General features: G+C 40.1%; 1 long non-coding RNA gene across 1 annotated transcript; it reads right to left on the reverse strand.

Moving 5' to 3' along the window:
* Positions 1 to 2,755: 2,755 nt before the first annotated feature.
* On the reverse strand, positions 2,756 to 9,520 carry LOC131479610 (uncharacterized). Its single transcript, XR_009245008.1, has 3 exons — positions 9,332 to 9,520; positions 3,490 to 3,603; positions 2,756 to 2,847 (listed from the first exon to the last, which is right to left on the reverse strand). It is a non-coding gene; the product is annotated as an uncharacterized LOC131479610 (long non-coding RNA).
* Positions 9,521 to 17,523: the final 8,003 nt, after the last annotated feature.

Here is a 17,523-nt window from a genome sequence, read left to right on the forward strand (position 1 = left end):
TGACAATAGAGAATAATAGAGGAAGAAAATAATGTCCCATTAAAAGTCCTGGGGAAAGCCCATCATTTATTTAGAATATAGGAAAAGGAAAAGGATGCAGTAGTTAAAAAAATTTTTTTGAAGTAAGCAATGGTGTAGGCAGCAAACCTGGAACACATATTTCAATAGCCAGGTGAAGAAATTTTTCTGATAACAAAAGAACACAATCCATTGAGTCGAGAGTCGCTGTTGTATAAAGTTAGATAACGACCAGAGAAGAATCGCTGTGTACAACAACATAGAAGAGATCAAGTATTTTAAGCAGCTTCAACTCAGATCAGGTAGAGACTTATGGGCCACAGCAAGAAGTCTGAACTTCACTCTGAACATGGAAGCTTCAGAGTGTTAAGTAAAATACTGAGATGATCTGATATTCACTTTATAACTATCACCCTGGGTATTCTGAGAAAGTTGAGTGCTGAGGGCTAAAGAAGCAGCGAGCCCATTAGGAAAAGAGCTGTAATGGTTCAGAACAGAGAACATACACGGTGACTAGGACTTGGAAGTAACAAGAAGTTAGATGGAGATGTATTTTGAAGATTGAAACAATAGGATTCATAAATACATTAAATAAACGAAATGAGAAAAAAAATCACAATTACTTCACAGATTTGATCTCAACTCCTGGGAAATGAAGTTGCTATAATAATTAATGACACTTCTGAGCACCTCAGGCAAGAGATGGGACATGGAAGTAGACAGGAATTTCCAAATAGGCTCCAAGAAAATCCCACAGATCTGTGGCTAAGGAAAGATGACACTAAGAAAATATATCACTTGTCATGATTGTACCTTGAGCCATTAGGAGCTTTAAAGTTTACATGATGCCCGTAACAGTCGTAAAAGGTAGATTCTATATATTACAGAGGAAGAAATTACAACTAAGAAAGATTAATTTTTTTCAAAAATAATATAACCAGAAAGCAGAAGAAGGTGGAATTGTGTGTGTTTTCTGAGTTCCTCACAAGTTAGGCTGGGAAGATTCTACGTGGACCTCTGGGGAATGTCACTGGCTCAGGGTTCGGGCTGTGGCTGAGTCAGCTGGCCAGACACCAGGACACAGCTTCCTGCCATCAAAATCCCAGGTGGCAGAGACAGCCACCAGTTTGGCCAGGAATTCATGGCGCCACCACTCACAAACCACTCATTTGCTCCTATAAAACAGTCATCACCTCGTAGGATGCCAAGAAAATCAATCACAACTAAACTCCCAATTTGGTTTGATTCACTGACCACGTGTAGACATAATCATAATGTTTGGTTATCATTCTTCATAATAATCCTCTGCAGGTCTGCAATAACTGTGGGCTGGAACAAACCAGTGATTTTCAGGTGAATCAGACTTGAAACTAATTTCAGTCCTGGAATAAGTTATATAATTCATGGGTGAACCCCTTATTCAAACAGAAGCTTTGAAAGTTTCTAGAACCCAGAATAAATGTGCAAATAACTGTACCCAACAAAGCCACGTAACCTAGAAAAAAAATTGTTCGAGAGAATCTCACATCCTTGGCAGTCTTTCTTTCAAACAGAATTTCATGTCCCTTAATAAGGAAGCTGGACAGGAAAATGAGGCCACGTGTTATTAAAAAGAAGAAGAAGAAATGAAAAGACTGTAAGGTCATAACAGCTGTCAGACTTGCTGGATCCCTAACCCTATGTCAGCTACAAAACCTGCAGCTCTGACTCTTATTTCAAATGCTCCATGGAATGCTTCCATCAGAGACCTGCAGAAGAAACCCTACAACAAACAGGAAGAGAACAGATCACAAAACATTTTTGAATCTAACTAAATACATACACATTCTTCTCCAAGAGGAAAACAGGATACAAATATAGAGCACTGAGGATAGTTTAAGACATATAAACATATTTTCTTCATTAAAACCCTTTACAAAAAAAAATCCTTTACCATCTTCTGCTTGTTTTTCATACAGTGTCTTAAATGCCCATGAAGTTAGATATATTCCTGCTTGGGTTTAAAATCTAGTAGGAGACAATTGTTGTTGATGTTATGTTGGGACTCTTAATTGATTGGGACGATATTCTGCCAGCTCTACCTTCGGATCAGAAATAGTCTCCCCAAGAAACTGTTCAATCCATCTGGACAATAAGTTGCTAGACTCTATGCTTGGCATATGTTTGCAAAGAAAGAACCTTGATTGAATTTGAACTGTAATACTGCATCAAGGTGGAGGAATCCACCATGGGGAAAGGGCATGGGGAGGGGTGGGGGGATTTCCAGAGCCTATGAAACTGTCACATAATGCAAAATAATTAATAAAACGAAAATCTAGTAGGAGACACAGAAGACCTAGGCATATAATCTTGCCACAAGTAGTACAGGGTGAGTTTCAAAGAAGTAGTGCAAAACAAATTGTGAAAGAACTCATAAACTCTTTCCTATTCTATCTAAGCTGATTTTTTTCAGTGGATTCTCCACACTATGTTATGATCTCTATTCCATAGGTAAAGAAACTGCAGCAAATGGTTTTAAACGACTTGCCAAGTATCCATGATTACAATAGATGCTGACTTGAACAGACAGCTGAACTGGCTCTGCAGTGCAGGAATCTGTGAAACAGGAGGGAGGATGAGTAGGAAACAATGGAGAGTTCCATCTGTGAAAACCGTGGTCGTGAGAGGACTCTGAGTGTTGACATGGAAAGGTGACCTACGGGCAGAGGTTGAAGAGCACAACGATGATAACTGTTCTCCATGATAAGAGACTCAGGAACTGTGAGGGCCAGAGCAGGTCAGCAGCATCAGCAGTGAAGCTAACTGGGGAATGAGCTGTATCCTTCCGTCCTTAAGAAATGTGGAAATGTACTACAGAGATCATCAGACAGTGAAATCAAAGATGTACGGGGACCTACTTCATCAGGCTTACAAACTACTTCATGGAATCCGATTATACCCACAACACAATCAACTTGAGTGAGACTATTTATGGTTCACTAAAATCATCCCAAGATACAGATTTAACTGGGTTCCCAACACACTGGGAATTAGAGACTGTGCTATATGAAGCTGTGTGCATCGGAGAATCTGATTCGGTGTGAGTATTGCTGTCAAGGTTTGTGCTTTCCGCCTTGGATGGCACAGAACATTGTCATCGATGGTATGAGGCTCATCAGCAATGATTCTGAAAGCGTCAGACTTTCCATTCCCTCTCCTTCACCACGTAACAATCTGTCATGTCATTGTCTGTCTTCCCCACACAACCATGTCTTTTTGTGGCCAGAATATGTCCAACACAAGCGTGTAAACCTTGGCTTAATTCTCTGTATATAGTTAATGGTTAAAAATACAGCACTGAACAAACGAAGTAATATTTGAACTGAGTCAGGAAGCACAAATAGGTATTTAGCACTGAACTTGGGAATAAGGGAGAGTTTATTTTCATTTCACCTAAAGAGAGTGTTAAGAGCAAATGTTTGAAGGACTTACACATAATGGAGTTCAGGAGAAGGGTGAAAACATCCTAAGCAGACTGATGGCTTTGAAGTCAAAGGACTGAGTTCAAATCATGGCTCTATTTCTTCGCAGATAAATGATCTTGGACTGCAATTCACAAAAGAGTGGGAAAAACGATTGGTGCTTTACACCTGTTCTAGGACAGGGTCCACTGCAAAGAAATCAGGAGTGCCTACATCATCCTACTGTCAGGATAAGCCAGGTAAGATGTAACTTTTTGCTTAACTATAGATATTTTATTTTATAAGATGTTATTGCTGGCAATCATTTTGAGACTGTATTTTATTGTTTATTGAACACAGATAATTGAGCTTTTTTTTTTTAGCTCACTTCTTAAGTGATCTGGCGTTACATCATCAGAATAAATAATTTCTGGTAAATTCCAATAAATGGCGTGACATTTCTACCAAAGAATAAAATTCTATCATATGGCAACATAAAACTCCAATTAAATAACATATTCCTTGAAAACTTTCTAGCAATTTTTTAAAGATTTGGTTTTTTATTGGGAGTTCATATCTACAGTGAGAAGGAGAGACAGAGAAAGATCTTCTGTACTCTGGTTCAGTCCCTAGACGGCCTCGATGGCCAGAGTTGAGATGATCCAAGGGTCTTCCACGTGGCTGCAGGGTGCTGAAGTTTTGGGTCATGTTCCACTGCTGCATGGGAAGTGGAGCTGGATGGGAAGTGGAGCAGCCAGGACACGAACCAGCACCCATATGGGATCCCAGGGCATGCAAGGCAAGGACTTTAGCCACTAGGCTACTCTGCCAGGCCCTGTAACATTTTGTAACCCGTATGAGAGACCCAAAGATGTAGTAGGAAAACCAAGTAGAATTAGGAAGCAGGAAATTGGCCAACTCTATCACTTAACAGTTTTATGATATTTAACAAATTACATAGGTTTTGTGAGTATCAGATTAAGGGTTGACATAATTTCTACCTCATGATTTTTTCCCAAAAATCAAATGAATAAGCACAGAATTCCTTTGCTATTATGATAATAATTGTTTTACTAAATATTTTGGTGAAAAGAAGGGACAGCTTTTTATTTCCCTGACAAATTTGGAAGTGAGAAAAGAACAGTAGTGTCCTGAAAATGCTAGAAAGAAGATTCAGAAAAATGCAGTTGAGACTCAGCCTCATACGGAGACATTCTTTTACCTGCATCTTGATTCATCCAGTCATAAATTGTATGATTTGTGGATAGGTTATATTACTTTATTGAAACTAAGATCCGTCATCTTCAAAATATAAATAATAAATCTCCCATTCTCAAAGGTTTCATGAGGACAAAAAATTAATGTAAAACGTCTGGCACAAAGGACTTTCAGTAAAGATGGGTGCTATCACTCATGCTTTATTCATCACTGCCATCATCATCATCATCATCACCAGTGCACATTTTTTTCTTTACAATGAATTTCACTGGGTCCTTGGGAAAAAAGATGTTTCCACATAGCAGCCTTACTAGATGCTTTGAATTTCTAACAAAGATCTTAGTTAATTAAGTGGAAGGCACTCTGGAATATGGTAGATACGTTTAATTTTTTAAAATCTATGCTACTGAAACCTTCCCAGTGTTTGAAGATCCAATTTTTTTGTTTAAAAAAAAAAATCAAAGCCTGGGGCCAGCCTTGTGGCATAGTAGGTGAAGCCGTCCCCTGCAATGCTGGCTACCCTATGATGCCGATTCATATTCCTACTGCTCCATTTATAATTCAGCACCCAGCTAATGGCTTCACAAGGGCATATGGTGGCCCAAGTGGTTGGGTCCATGCACCCATGTGGGAGACCCGTAAGAAGCTCCTGGAATCTGGCTTCACACTGTCTCAGCTCCAGCCATTGTGCCCATGTACAGAGTCAGTTAGTGGATGGAAGTATTCTCTCTCTGTCTTTCGCTCTTTTTCTCCACCTTCCCTCTGAAAATCTGCCTATCAAGTAAAAATAAATTTTTAAATAAATAGATAAATCAATTATTAAAAACATGGAAACCAACAGAAATCATCAGAGCTTTGCCAATGCAAAAGTGACCATGCTCAGGAAGACAGTGAAAGTATCAGAGCAGAAATTCGTTCAGAGACATCAAGTCAGTATTTCTCTAATATATGCAATATATTTAATTTAGCTGTTTGAGGTCACTGAGTAGGAGATGTTAAATAAGCAGAAACTATTATTTTATCAATTTCAATGACTAATATTTAAGTGAACATTGAAAAATATCCAAACTGTAAGCATTTTAATAAGATGACAATTGCTCATGCAAGGGCAATTGCCCTCATTTTGGTTTCATTATTAATGTGATTGTTCCTAATATTCTCAAATTTAGCAGCTGACCTTTTGCTAATAAAAAATAAAACATAAACTACTGTATGATATGATTTTTTAGATGTTCATGTCTTTATTATTACAAGCACCTATAAATATTCAGCTAATAACATCTCTCAAGATTTTGAAAATCTGTATCAATAGGAAAGACTGGAGTTAGAAAAATCAAATATATATGTGAAAAGAACTAAATTAACTTCAAGGGAACCAGAGGTTATATGATCATTCACAAATGTGTGGCTCCATACTCATATTCATCTCAGAGATCTAACATGGCTTTTGAAGTTCCTCTGCAGCAGGGAATTTGTGGCAGGAAGGCACATTCCTAAAGCACTTGCTGTTCTCTGGGAGAGTGAGCCCTGAAAAGCATCAGTTGTGAGAAAATAGAGGCAGAAGTAGCTATAGGTCTGGAAAATGAGCTGAGAACAAGGCCAAAAGACAAAGAATCACCCATGAAGTCTTTACAAAACTTAAGAAGCCATCTTTAGGGCCCAGTGCAGTGGCCTAGTGGCTAAAGTCCTCACCTTGAATGCACCAGGATCCCATATGGGCGCCGGTTCTAATCCCAGCAGCTCCACTTCCCATCCAGCTCCCTGCTTGTGGCCTGGGAAAGCAGTTGAGGACGGCCCAAGGCCTTGGGACCCTGCACCCGTGTGGGAGACCCGGAAGAGGTTCCTGGTTCCTGGATCGGCACAGCACTGGCCGTTGCGCTCACTTGGGGAGTGAATCATTGGACAGAAGATCTTCCTCTCTGTCTCTCCTCCTCTCAGTATATCTGACTTTGTAATAAAAATAAAATAAATCTTTACAAAACTTAAGAAGCCATCTTTAAAAGTAGAATAAGTTACAAAGGATCATCTGGGGTTATAGCACCAAGGGAAACATTTAGGACTCGACCCAGTCTCCAAGTTGAGTTTCCTGAGAGATGCCCATTTGGGGGGGCCTCAGTAATAATCAGAAATTTGACCTTCCTAGCCTGTTCATCACCCAAACTTCAAATCATATATTCTGCATATGCCTGCCAATCTGTGACAATTATTCATTATTTCTGCTTTCCTATCACCATCCTCTGAACTTCTCAATATGTGAGCAAAAACTCTCATTACTGTCTCAGTATTATATCAATCTCTTTGTGAAATTGACCTGACTGAAATAGAACTGTACCACAAAGTCCCAATTCCCTCTAAATATCTAGTCCAATGTGGGCTGCCCCTGTTGGAGCATTAGTTTCAGTATTCACAACCCCCCAAAGGTCCATGTGTTGAATGTTAACCATCCGGCCTCAGGGTGACACAATTATCAGAGATTACCAGAGGCACAATCATAAGTCTACTTAAAGAGAGAGAGAAGATTGAACTAACTATGATAATTAAGAGAAGACCCCATTTGGACGTCCTTAGATCACTGGGGGAGTCTCTTCAAAAGGTACATTTCCCAAAAGGTAAATGAGTTGTGCCTCAACAGGGAAGTTCTGAAAGGCACACAGAAAGGGAAGGCAACCTACCCTACGAGGCAGTCCTCAAAAAGTTCATGGAAAACATATAAAATTATGGAAAAAGACGAGTAATAGAAAATAAAGGAACCAGTAATATCTATAAACATATATCTTGTGGGTGAGTTTTTGTCATAAGGAAGTGCTCTAGTTAGAATGGCTATCACACTGAAACCAGAAAACAATATTTCTGCTGAGAATGTAAGGGGAAAGATATCTTAATATTCCTGTGCAAGGAGTATAAACTGATGCAACCTTTACTGAAGACAGTATGGGGACTCCTATGAAACGTAAAAATAGATCTACCATGTCCCACTCCTGAGTGTTTATCCAAACAAAATGAAATCAGCACATAAGAAGGTTACCTGTACTCCCATGCTTATAGTAGCTCAGTTCACAGTAGCTCAGATATGGAATCAACGCAGGTGTCAATGAACAGATAACTAAATAAAGAAAATTAGGTAAATATATGCTATGGAAGACTACTCAGCCACAAGAAAGAATGAAGTTCTGTCTTTCACAAAATGGATATAGCAGGAAATCACTACGCATAAGGAAATAAGCCAGTCCTAAAGACAAGTACCATGCTCTCCCTGGTCTGCGGTGCTTAAAATATGGAATATAAAAGCATGCAATCCAAACAAGTGAAACTGACATTTTGAGATTTGATTACTGTTCACAGCCTTTGACTACACTCTTGTGTAATACTGTTCCTACTTGCTGTTTGTTAAGTCTCTGACCTAATGGAATGTTAAGTCTGTGATTATGAAACCAACTTAAATTATGTCATTGTAAAAATGTTTGAAAAAGAAGTCAGGAGGAAGGAGAGTTGGACAGGGTTGCTAGTGATGCAGTGGGAAAGTGGAGGTGTCGCTGTGTTCCTTGATTTGTATTGTAATATGCATTCAATCTGGTTGTTTTATATAAAAGATAAATAGTAATAAATCCAAATGTCCAAAAATAGGTAAGTGCATAAACTTATCATGATACATTCAAATAATGAAATCTCATCTAGTAGGGGAAAACAATTAGCCGCTGATACATAAAATAACTAGGATGAATCTCAAAAACACTTTAGGAGGCAAAAAATGAGGCACAAATGAGTACCGACTTTACATTTCCATTTGTATGAAGTTCTAGAACAGAAAAAAATGGATTTAAAGTGACAAAAAGCAAGTCAGTTGTTGTCTGTAAACATAGCTGTGCAAATGAACTGTTAAGTAGCACAAAGAACCCATTAGGTTGATGGAAATAGTCTGTATTTTGATTAGCATAGTGGTTATATATATAAAATATATATTCCAGAGTCATATATATGTATTAAAATTCAGAATAATATATACATTTTAAGTTGGTTAATTTTATGGAGATTATACTTCAGTGCAGTTAATTTATAAAGTAAAATTGATCCAAGCCAAACTCTTTCACAGTGTTGTTCATCTTAGAATTACTTCTCTCTGTTTCCCATGGCTCTGCCTTTACAGTCATAGGTTTAAGCATATTTAATTAAAGATTTATTTGTTTGAAAGGCAGAGTTTCAGAAACAGAGGGAGAGACACAGAGAGAGAGAGAGAGCACGCTTTCATCCTGTGCTCCACTTCCCAAAATGACTGGACCAAGGTCAGGCTGATGGCTGAAGCCTGGAACGCCACCCAGGTCATCCACATGGGTGGCAGGGACCCAGGTCTTTGGGTCATTTCCCACAGCTTTCCCAGACATAGTACTGGGTATCTGGATTGGAAGCAGTGCAACGGGGACTCCATCAGTATTCATATAGGATGCCAGTGTTGCAGGTGGCAGCTTAATCTGTTGCCCCAAATGCCATCCCCAAAGTCTCATTATCTTTAACTGTTTAATACAAATAATGATGTTCGACTTAACGTGTTTAAAAATTAAGAGTTAAAATAAGAATCTCAGAAGTAACTGGACCTAATACAGCTTATCCAGCATGTTATGTCTTCTGCAGTGTAGCTGCCTATGTAAAGATTGTCCTACCTTTCTTAAAGATAAGCAGACACCTGTTGTCTGCTTTAGTCGCAGAGCTTCCAACTTTTGGAGGACTGCCAATCCATACAATACAGAATCGAATTCCTGCAGGCCATAGAAATACCTAAGCTATATTTTCATTTATAATTATAAACATATAAATTAGAGATTCTTTGAGTCTGACTTTAACAGTATCAAAGATACAATCAAAACTGAGTTAGAGTTTACATTCTCTTAAAGAATGTCCTTTAAACATTGTTGTGATGTGGAATCAATTGTTTTGCTCAAAACTAATGAGGAAACAGAATTCTGGACTTGGAAACTAAGTACACACTATATGTAAGTCTCTTAGCTGTTTACCTGAATAAGAAACAAAAAATTGGCAGTTTTTGCAGTGAAAATACACCAAAGTATTGAAATGTATCTAAGACTTAAATGTATAAAGGAAAAATAGTTAGACTAGACTCTAACAAAACTAAAACTTCTAGGCTTCAAAGAACACCATTAGAAAAGTTAAACTACGGCCCGGCGGTGTGACCTAGCGGCTTAAGTCCTCGCCTTGAATGCACCAGGATCCCATATGGGCGCCGGTTCTAATCCCGGCAGCTCCACTTCCCATCCAGCTCCCTGCTTGTGGCCTGGGAAAGCAGTTGAGGACGGCCCAAGGCCTTGGGACCCTGCACCCGTGTGGGAGACCTGGAAGAGGTTCCTGGTTCCCTGCTTCGGATAGGCGCGCACCGGCGATTGCAGCTCACTTGGGGAGTGAATCATCGGACGGAAGATCTTCCTCTCTGTCTCTCCTCCTCTCTGTATATCTGACTTTGTAAAAAAAAGAAAAAAAAAGTTAAACTACAAACTCATAAAGTGAGACAATACTTGCCAACACATATAAGGAATTTACAAACAGAATTCATAAAGAATTTTTGCAACCCAATAGTACACATATAAAGATAAGCAACTTGATTAAGAAATCAGCAAAAGATTTTTCAAAAGATATTGCTTCAAAGATAAACACATACGCAATAAGTATATTAAAAGATGTTTAATAGCATTAGTATTGGAAAAAATCAAATCAAAACTGCAAAAGGCTATTACTTCATACCCACCATCACATCTGATAATAATCTAGTAGATACTTCATGAGCAAATAGAAAGAAGAAGCATTCATCCTCCAATCATAAAATAATGTTAAAGGAAATGTAAATTACCTTTTTTTGTTCTTCGCTCTTTGTATACATACTTTTTTAAAAATCCACTATACTTCATATGTTAATACAAATTAAAAACGTAAAGTCAAAAAATAAAAAGTATCTTTTAGAATATGAAAAGATTGTATGGAATTGTTATGCTCTGTGTTAAGTTGAAAGACAGTTTGTTTCCAAAAATATCGGAACAGACGTACAGTCTCTCTGCCATGGCTTTAAACTACAGTTAATGTCTACCAACTAGGTATTAGACATACATTAAATAGACATGAAAACATATGTCCATATAAAAAGTTAACATGAATCTATAGCAGCATTAGTGTGATAACTAAAACGTGAAAGTTATCAAAAGTGTATCAGCTGATGAAAAAATTGGCAAAATGCTTCATCCCACAGAGCATGATTTGATCACAAACTGGAATTAAGCACGAAGTCATAGTACATCATGGACTTTGAAAACATCAACAATGAGTGAATGAGGATAGCCATCCAAATACTAAAGACCACATATTGCATCATTCCAGTTGTGCAAAAACAGCAGATGAAGAAAATCCACAGTGACAGAAAGCTGATTACTGATTGCCATCCTGGCAGAGGCAGGGAGGAGGGTGGAGAGGGGAAAATGAGGTATTACCCCAAAAGCCACAATGATTTCCTTTATAGATGGATGAGAATGTTCTAAAATTATTAAGCAGCAGTAATGATTTCATAACTCTGTGAATCTAAAAAACCCAATAAATTATACATTTTTAAAGGGTGTTTTATATGCATTCCCATCGCAATAAAAAATGCTGTGTGTGTGTGTGTGCATGCGTGCTTTTAGCCAGTGGGAGCTGGGATGCTGATAACACCTAGCAGAAAGGGCTGAAATATAAAAGGGGTAGGTTCTTACAGTGAGCTTGAATCACTGAGGAAGAATCTCAATTCCAAGCCAGTATTTTATGTGTGTTATTTGCTCATGCACTTGTTCGTGCGTAACACCTATGTTAAAAATATACAGACCTAGAAAATGAAAGATTGTAGAAGAGGATGACAGAATCACAGGAAGGTATCACCAGCAGATATTGCCCAGGTGTTTCCAAAATAGTACCTCCTTGATGAGTAGGCCTGGTGAGAAACATAGACGCTCTACAGGAAATGTATCTGGATGTTTTGTTGCCGTCTCAGAAGATAAATTACAGCAGAGTGACTTGAACTGAGGAGAACAGCATTGCTTTACTTTGAAGAAGGAGCTTTCTAGCTGTTCACCCCTGAACCGAGGCAGGTCACAATGGAATGGGAAAAGTGGAAATGTAGTTAGACCCAGGTGCAAATATTTTCTCTTGTGTTCATTACCTGTGAATTTTAGAACAAATAATCCTTTTCAAACCTCAACTTTTCAAAGTTGAACTATCTCAACTTTGATAAAGTAGAATGCCAGTAATGGAGTTGTTAGAAACATCAAATAAGATAGTAAACGAAACTTTCACATACAAGATCTGTAGAGAGAATCATGTGAGATGCTATGTTCCACTCTCACATCTGATGCCATGCCTTCGAAGTAAGATGCAAAAATACTCAAGGAAAATACAAGTTAATTGAAGCAAACAACACATTAGAAAGATAACTTATCAAATGGGATTTATCCCTTGTGTAATGGGATATAGATATATCCATATAGGTGATATCTATTATAAGCAAATCAGTGTTAATGTGATAAACAAGGGAGGGGATAAGGGAAATCCCAGGAGCCTATGGAATTATCATAAAATGATAATAATAAATAAAAAAGATTAAAAAAAAATCCGTAGGTTTCAATGATGTGATCACATACATAGGGAAACCAAAAGACTTGATTAAGACATATTGGAACTCAGAAAAAGCCTTGAAAAGTTAAAAAATATGAAACCAATACACAAAAAATCAATAGCTTTTTTATATACAAGCAATGTTATTGCTGAGAATGACCTTGTAAGATAAATACCGTTCAGAAAAGTGACAAAAATTGTAAGTACCTTAAAATAGATATATTCAAGGATACAAAAGATTTTTAAAATGAAAATTGAAAAAACATTAAAGAAAGAGAGGAAAGATATTAAAATCTAAAAATGGAACAACCTTCCATGTTTGCATATTGGAAAAATTGATATCAAAATGTCCATACTACCCAAAACAATTTATAGATTCAGTATGATGCCAATCAAAATACCAAAGGCAATCTAGTATGATCTAGTATAAAACGATGCTAAAATTCATGTGGAAACACAAGAGGAAATAAATAGTTAAAGGCATCTTAGACAACAACAACAATAAAAACAAAGCCAGAGGCATCACAATAAAAGTCTTCAAAACACACTATAATGCAGTTTAAATCACACAGACTGTAACTGGTACAAAAACAGGCATAGCAGGATAGACTAGAAACCCCATATAATTCTGACAGCTAGAACCAGCTAACATTTGACAAATGACCTTTAAGCAATACCTAGAGAGAAGACAGTCTCAGAACCAGTTCTGGCATTGTGGTGTAGCTCATTAAGCCTCTGCCTGCAATGAAAGCATCTTATCCTAGATAGGCACCTGTTTGAGTCCAGTACGCCACTTCCAATCCAGCTCCCTGCTACTGTGCCTGGGGAAGCAGCAGAAGATGCCCAAAATGTATCCACGTGGGAGAACCAGGAGAAACTCCAGACATTTGGCTTAGGCCTGACCCACCCCAGGTCATTGTCGTCCTTTAGGGAGTGAACCAGGAATGGACGATGGCTTCTCCATTCCTCTCCATCTCTCTGTCACTCTGCCTTTCAAATAAAAATAAACCTTTTGTAAAAAGGAAAGATGGTGCTGGGAAAACTTGTTCTATGCACACAAAAGTATGAAACCATACTCTTACCCTATACCTTGTAGAAAATGAACTCAAAATTGATCAAGGATATGAATCTATGACTCTATACCATCAAATTGCTAGAAGAAAAAATCAGGCATAGTGCAAGACATTGGCATATCAATTAAAGCAAAAAGTAGATTAATGGGATTACACCAAGGTAAAAGGCTACTGCACCACATAGAAAACTATTAACAAAGTGAAAACGGCTACCAAGAGAATGGGAAAAGACATCTGCAAGTCATGTGACTTATGAAGCATTAATAACCACGCTCAATAAGGACTTGAAGACATTCAGCAACCAAAAGACACACAATCCGCTTAAGAACATGGGAAAGCACACGAGTAGACATTTTTCAAGGGAGGAAATTCAAATGAACAGCAGACACGTTTAATAACATGCTCTGGATCACTATCCACCATGGAAAGGCAAATAGAAATCAAAATGAGGAGGTGCATCTAGGCTGAGGCACCAGTGTCTGACCCTCCTAGATAAGTGGCTACGGCTGGGGAGGTCCAGGCCAGGTCAGGCTTGATCCTTGGCGTCCTAGCTCTGTCCACTGCTACTATGCAATGGGCAAATCTTGAGCTGGGCTTGAGGCCTGAGAAATTTCTCCATCCACAACCACCATCCTGTGGGTGGATCTCAGGCAGGTCCACGCATGCTCAGGACCCCGGCTCCGCCCACCATCACCATTCTTTGGGTGGAGTTCAGGTGAGCCTGGGCTGAGGCGAGGGTGCTTCATGTTCCCAGGTGCATGGCTGCAACTGGGGGAATCTGGGCCAAGCAGCACAGGTGCCAATGGTGCCAGGCAAAGCACTCAGGTCACCTGGCATTGTGCTCCGGGACCTTGAGGGAGTGGGGTTGCAGGGAGCTTGAGAGATGGCACAGGTGAGAATGAGCAGAGACTTGAGGGTTCATGTCCAGGTAAGGAATGACTTTTCAGGGGCTTCCTTAGACAAGGCTACCCTATTTGAAGGGCTACAACCTGGAACCCACCAGCAAGTGTCAGAAAAGGGAATGGATACTGTGAGGCTAGGCCATGAAGTTGACAAATACATGAGTGACTCAGGTCTAGGGACAGAATCTGCAGGGGAATCTGTGGGTTCACCCATGTGGAACAGCCATCTCCATTGGCACACGTAAGAACTGTGACTGGGAATAGCTTGGTTGGGGAGCTAAGGGGATGCCCCAGCTGGGCTGGAATCCCCACTGGTGAAAGCAAGAGCCAATCGGTGCGTTGTCCCGGCCTGCAATCTCCCTCGGCATTGGTGGGGCGTGGGTCTGGGGAGGGTCGGGCTGGACTAGACTCCAGCACCCTCTGGTACTCGTGACAGTCAGGATAGGTGTAGAACACGCTGGGCTAGGTCTCGGCTCCCACTGAACCATGTGCGAGCTGTATCTGGGCACGCACCAAGTGTGTCTGGGCTGCAACACCCAACAGTAAGAATTAGAAAGGGTGTGGGCCAATTGTGCAAGGACACCATTCCTGCCAGGACAACAGAGGGACAAAGTCAACCTGGGTCAAGGGCTTACTGCTGTGCTCAAGATCTGCCACTAGGAGGAGACGGGATAGAGCAGCTTGGTGAACTCCTTTGTCAGGAGCTTGGTGAACTCTTCTGCCTTGATTCTTGTGCTTACCTGCAAGGAGCAAGCCAAACCAGACCAGTTTATAGTAACCGCAGGCATACGTGTGGGTCAGGTCAGGCAGTGGGCCAGGCTGGGCCAGTTCATAACATCCACTGGCAGTTCTGAGAACCAGGATGGGGTGCAGTAGGGGCCAAATCGGGATACAACACCAGCCAGTTCACACTGGAGCTGGGACTGGGGGCTGAGTGCGCAAGGCTAGGCTGAAGCACCAACCACCACAAGCTGGAACTGGGAACTAGGCTGAAGCACCCACTTGTGGATACAGAAGAGAGATGAGTCTTGGCCAGTCTGGAGGCGCTGGGTGCCAGGTCTGTGAGCCCCTGGGGTAGGAGGTCTGGTGGATCCTGAGTTGCATGGCCCAGGACCTCAGTCCTGCCTATTAAATGGGTGCTGGATCCGTGAACCCCAGGGGTGCAGGGATCCGGAGGGGCATGAATCTTCTGGCCCAGATCCTGGGCCTCACCTGCATGGCAGGGGTCAGATCTGTGAGCCCCAGGAGTGGGGGGTTTGGCAGGCCCAAGTTCACATGGCCCAATACTTTCAGCCTGCTGGCATGGAGGGTTTCAGGTCTGTGAACCCCAGGGGTGGGGTTTCAGCTCGGCCCAAGTTGCCTGGCTCAGGTCCATGTGCCCACGCAGGAGATCTGAGACTCCTCAGTGTAAAGAAGGGGTGCTGCCCGCGTGGGAGACCTGGAAGAGGTTCCTGGTTCCCAGCTTCGGATTGGCGCGCACCGGCCCGTTGTGGCTCACTGGGGAGTGAAACATTGGATGGAAGATCTTCCTCTCTGTCTCTCCTCCTCTCTGTATATCTGGCTTTCCAATAATAATAAATCTTTAAAAAAAAAAAAAAGGAGGGGTGCTGGATAGCAGTCAATGGTGCACATAAAGGATGTGGCAGCCTATTGGGGCCTGCAGATGACCATAGCAGTGGAAGGGGAACAGAACATATGGACAACTACCACAGCCAAACAATGACAGCAAATATTTGGACTCTAAGGTTGACTGTGTCAGCCAATGGCTATTGGAAGGGATTCCGCATCCACACATCAGCTAATCTGACAGCATTTCAGGACTATTGCATCCACCTGGGCAGAACCCTCGGAGCATGTGCCACATTGTGACCCTGGGTTGAAATTGGGTGGCTTTTCCCCATCCTCAGGTACTGGGATGGTTGGGAGGTTGGATATGGCCTATCCACTTATCTCTTCCCTCCCCCCAGAAATGGGAAGAAAAAATAGAAAGTGTGTAAACAATGATCACCATAACCCTAGATCCCAGTTCTCCGTAACCCTAGATTCTTCTCACCCTGTCCAACTATATAAACATCACCTAAAATAATAATAATAAAATAATAATGAGGTTTCACCTCACAATAGTCTGAATCCCTATCATCCAAAAATTTCTAAAAAGCAATAAGTGCTGACAAGCATGTGAGAAAAGGTACCCTAATCTGCAGCTGGTGTGAATGTCAACTAGTACAATTATACAATGAAAAGTTTTCAGAAATCTGAAACTAGATCTACCGTATGATCCAACCATCTCACTCCTGAGAATTTAACCAACTAAATGAAATAGTTATCTGCAAGCCAATATTTATTGCAGCTCAATTCACAGTATTATATAGAATCGACCCAGATAACCAGCAATGGGTATCTGAATTTAAAAAAATGTGACACTCATGTACTTTGGGATATTACTCAACCATTAAAAAAAGGAGTTGAAATCATGTCATCTGCCACAAAACAGATACAACTGAAAAACAGTATGCTCAGTAAAATAAGCTAGGCTCAAAAAGTCAAATGTTATGTTTTCTTGATATACAGCAGTTATTAATATATAATACAAAAATGTCTAGGAAAGAAACAGAAATAAAACCCACAATTTTCTTAGTTCTTACCAACACTAAGTTTAAAATGAAAAAGAAATATTCTTAGAATATTTTATAGAATATTCTTAGAATAAGTTCTACTTAGAATAAGTCTATGTTTCTGTAGCACTGACATAAGAAAAAAAAATTCAGAGAGGTGTGTGTTTCTTATAGAACTACAGAAGTGAGCATCTATTTTCCATGTACCTGTGCACAGGTCCTGGATTATTCATATTGTATTGTCTCCTGATATTGTCCTCATGTTATGTTTGTAGTAAATATAAAATGGTGCAATGGAGAAAGCAAATATAGATAAAAGATTCAAGTTTAGACTCAAAAGTGGATTATTATACAGAATCTCCTTTCTAACAATGCTGTGAGGGTCTACAATCGTGGTGTTTGAGTGCTAGTGAGAAAGCAAGGTACAAAAACATATGCATGTCGTGGTGATAGCCAATTATTGCCTTGCATTCAGCACTAAATTCTTTCTCACAACAGACCTGCTGATCTAACAAATGAAGTAATTGGGGAAAGTGTGACCTTAACTCCCACAGGCTCACGCAGACAGAAGTGACAGCCAAAGTCACGTTGCTGTTAGGTGCAGGGCCAAGTTCATTCC

Source organism: Ochotona princeps, chromosome 2 (genome assembly GCF_030435755.1).
Source record: "Ochotona princeps isolate mOchPri1 chromosome 2, mOchPri1.hap1, whole genome shotgun sequence".
NCBI lineage: Eukaryota > Metazoa > Chordata > Mammalia > Lagomorpha > Ochotonidae > Ochotona > Ochotona princeps.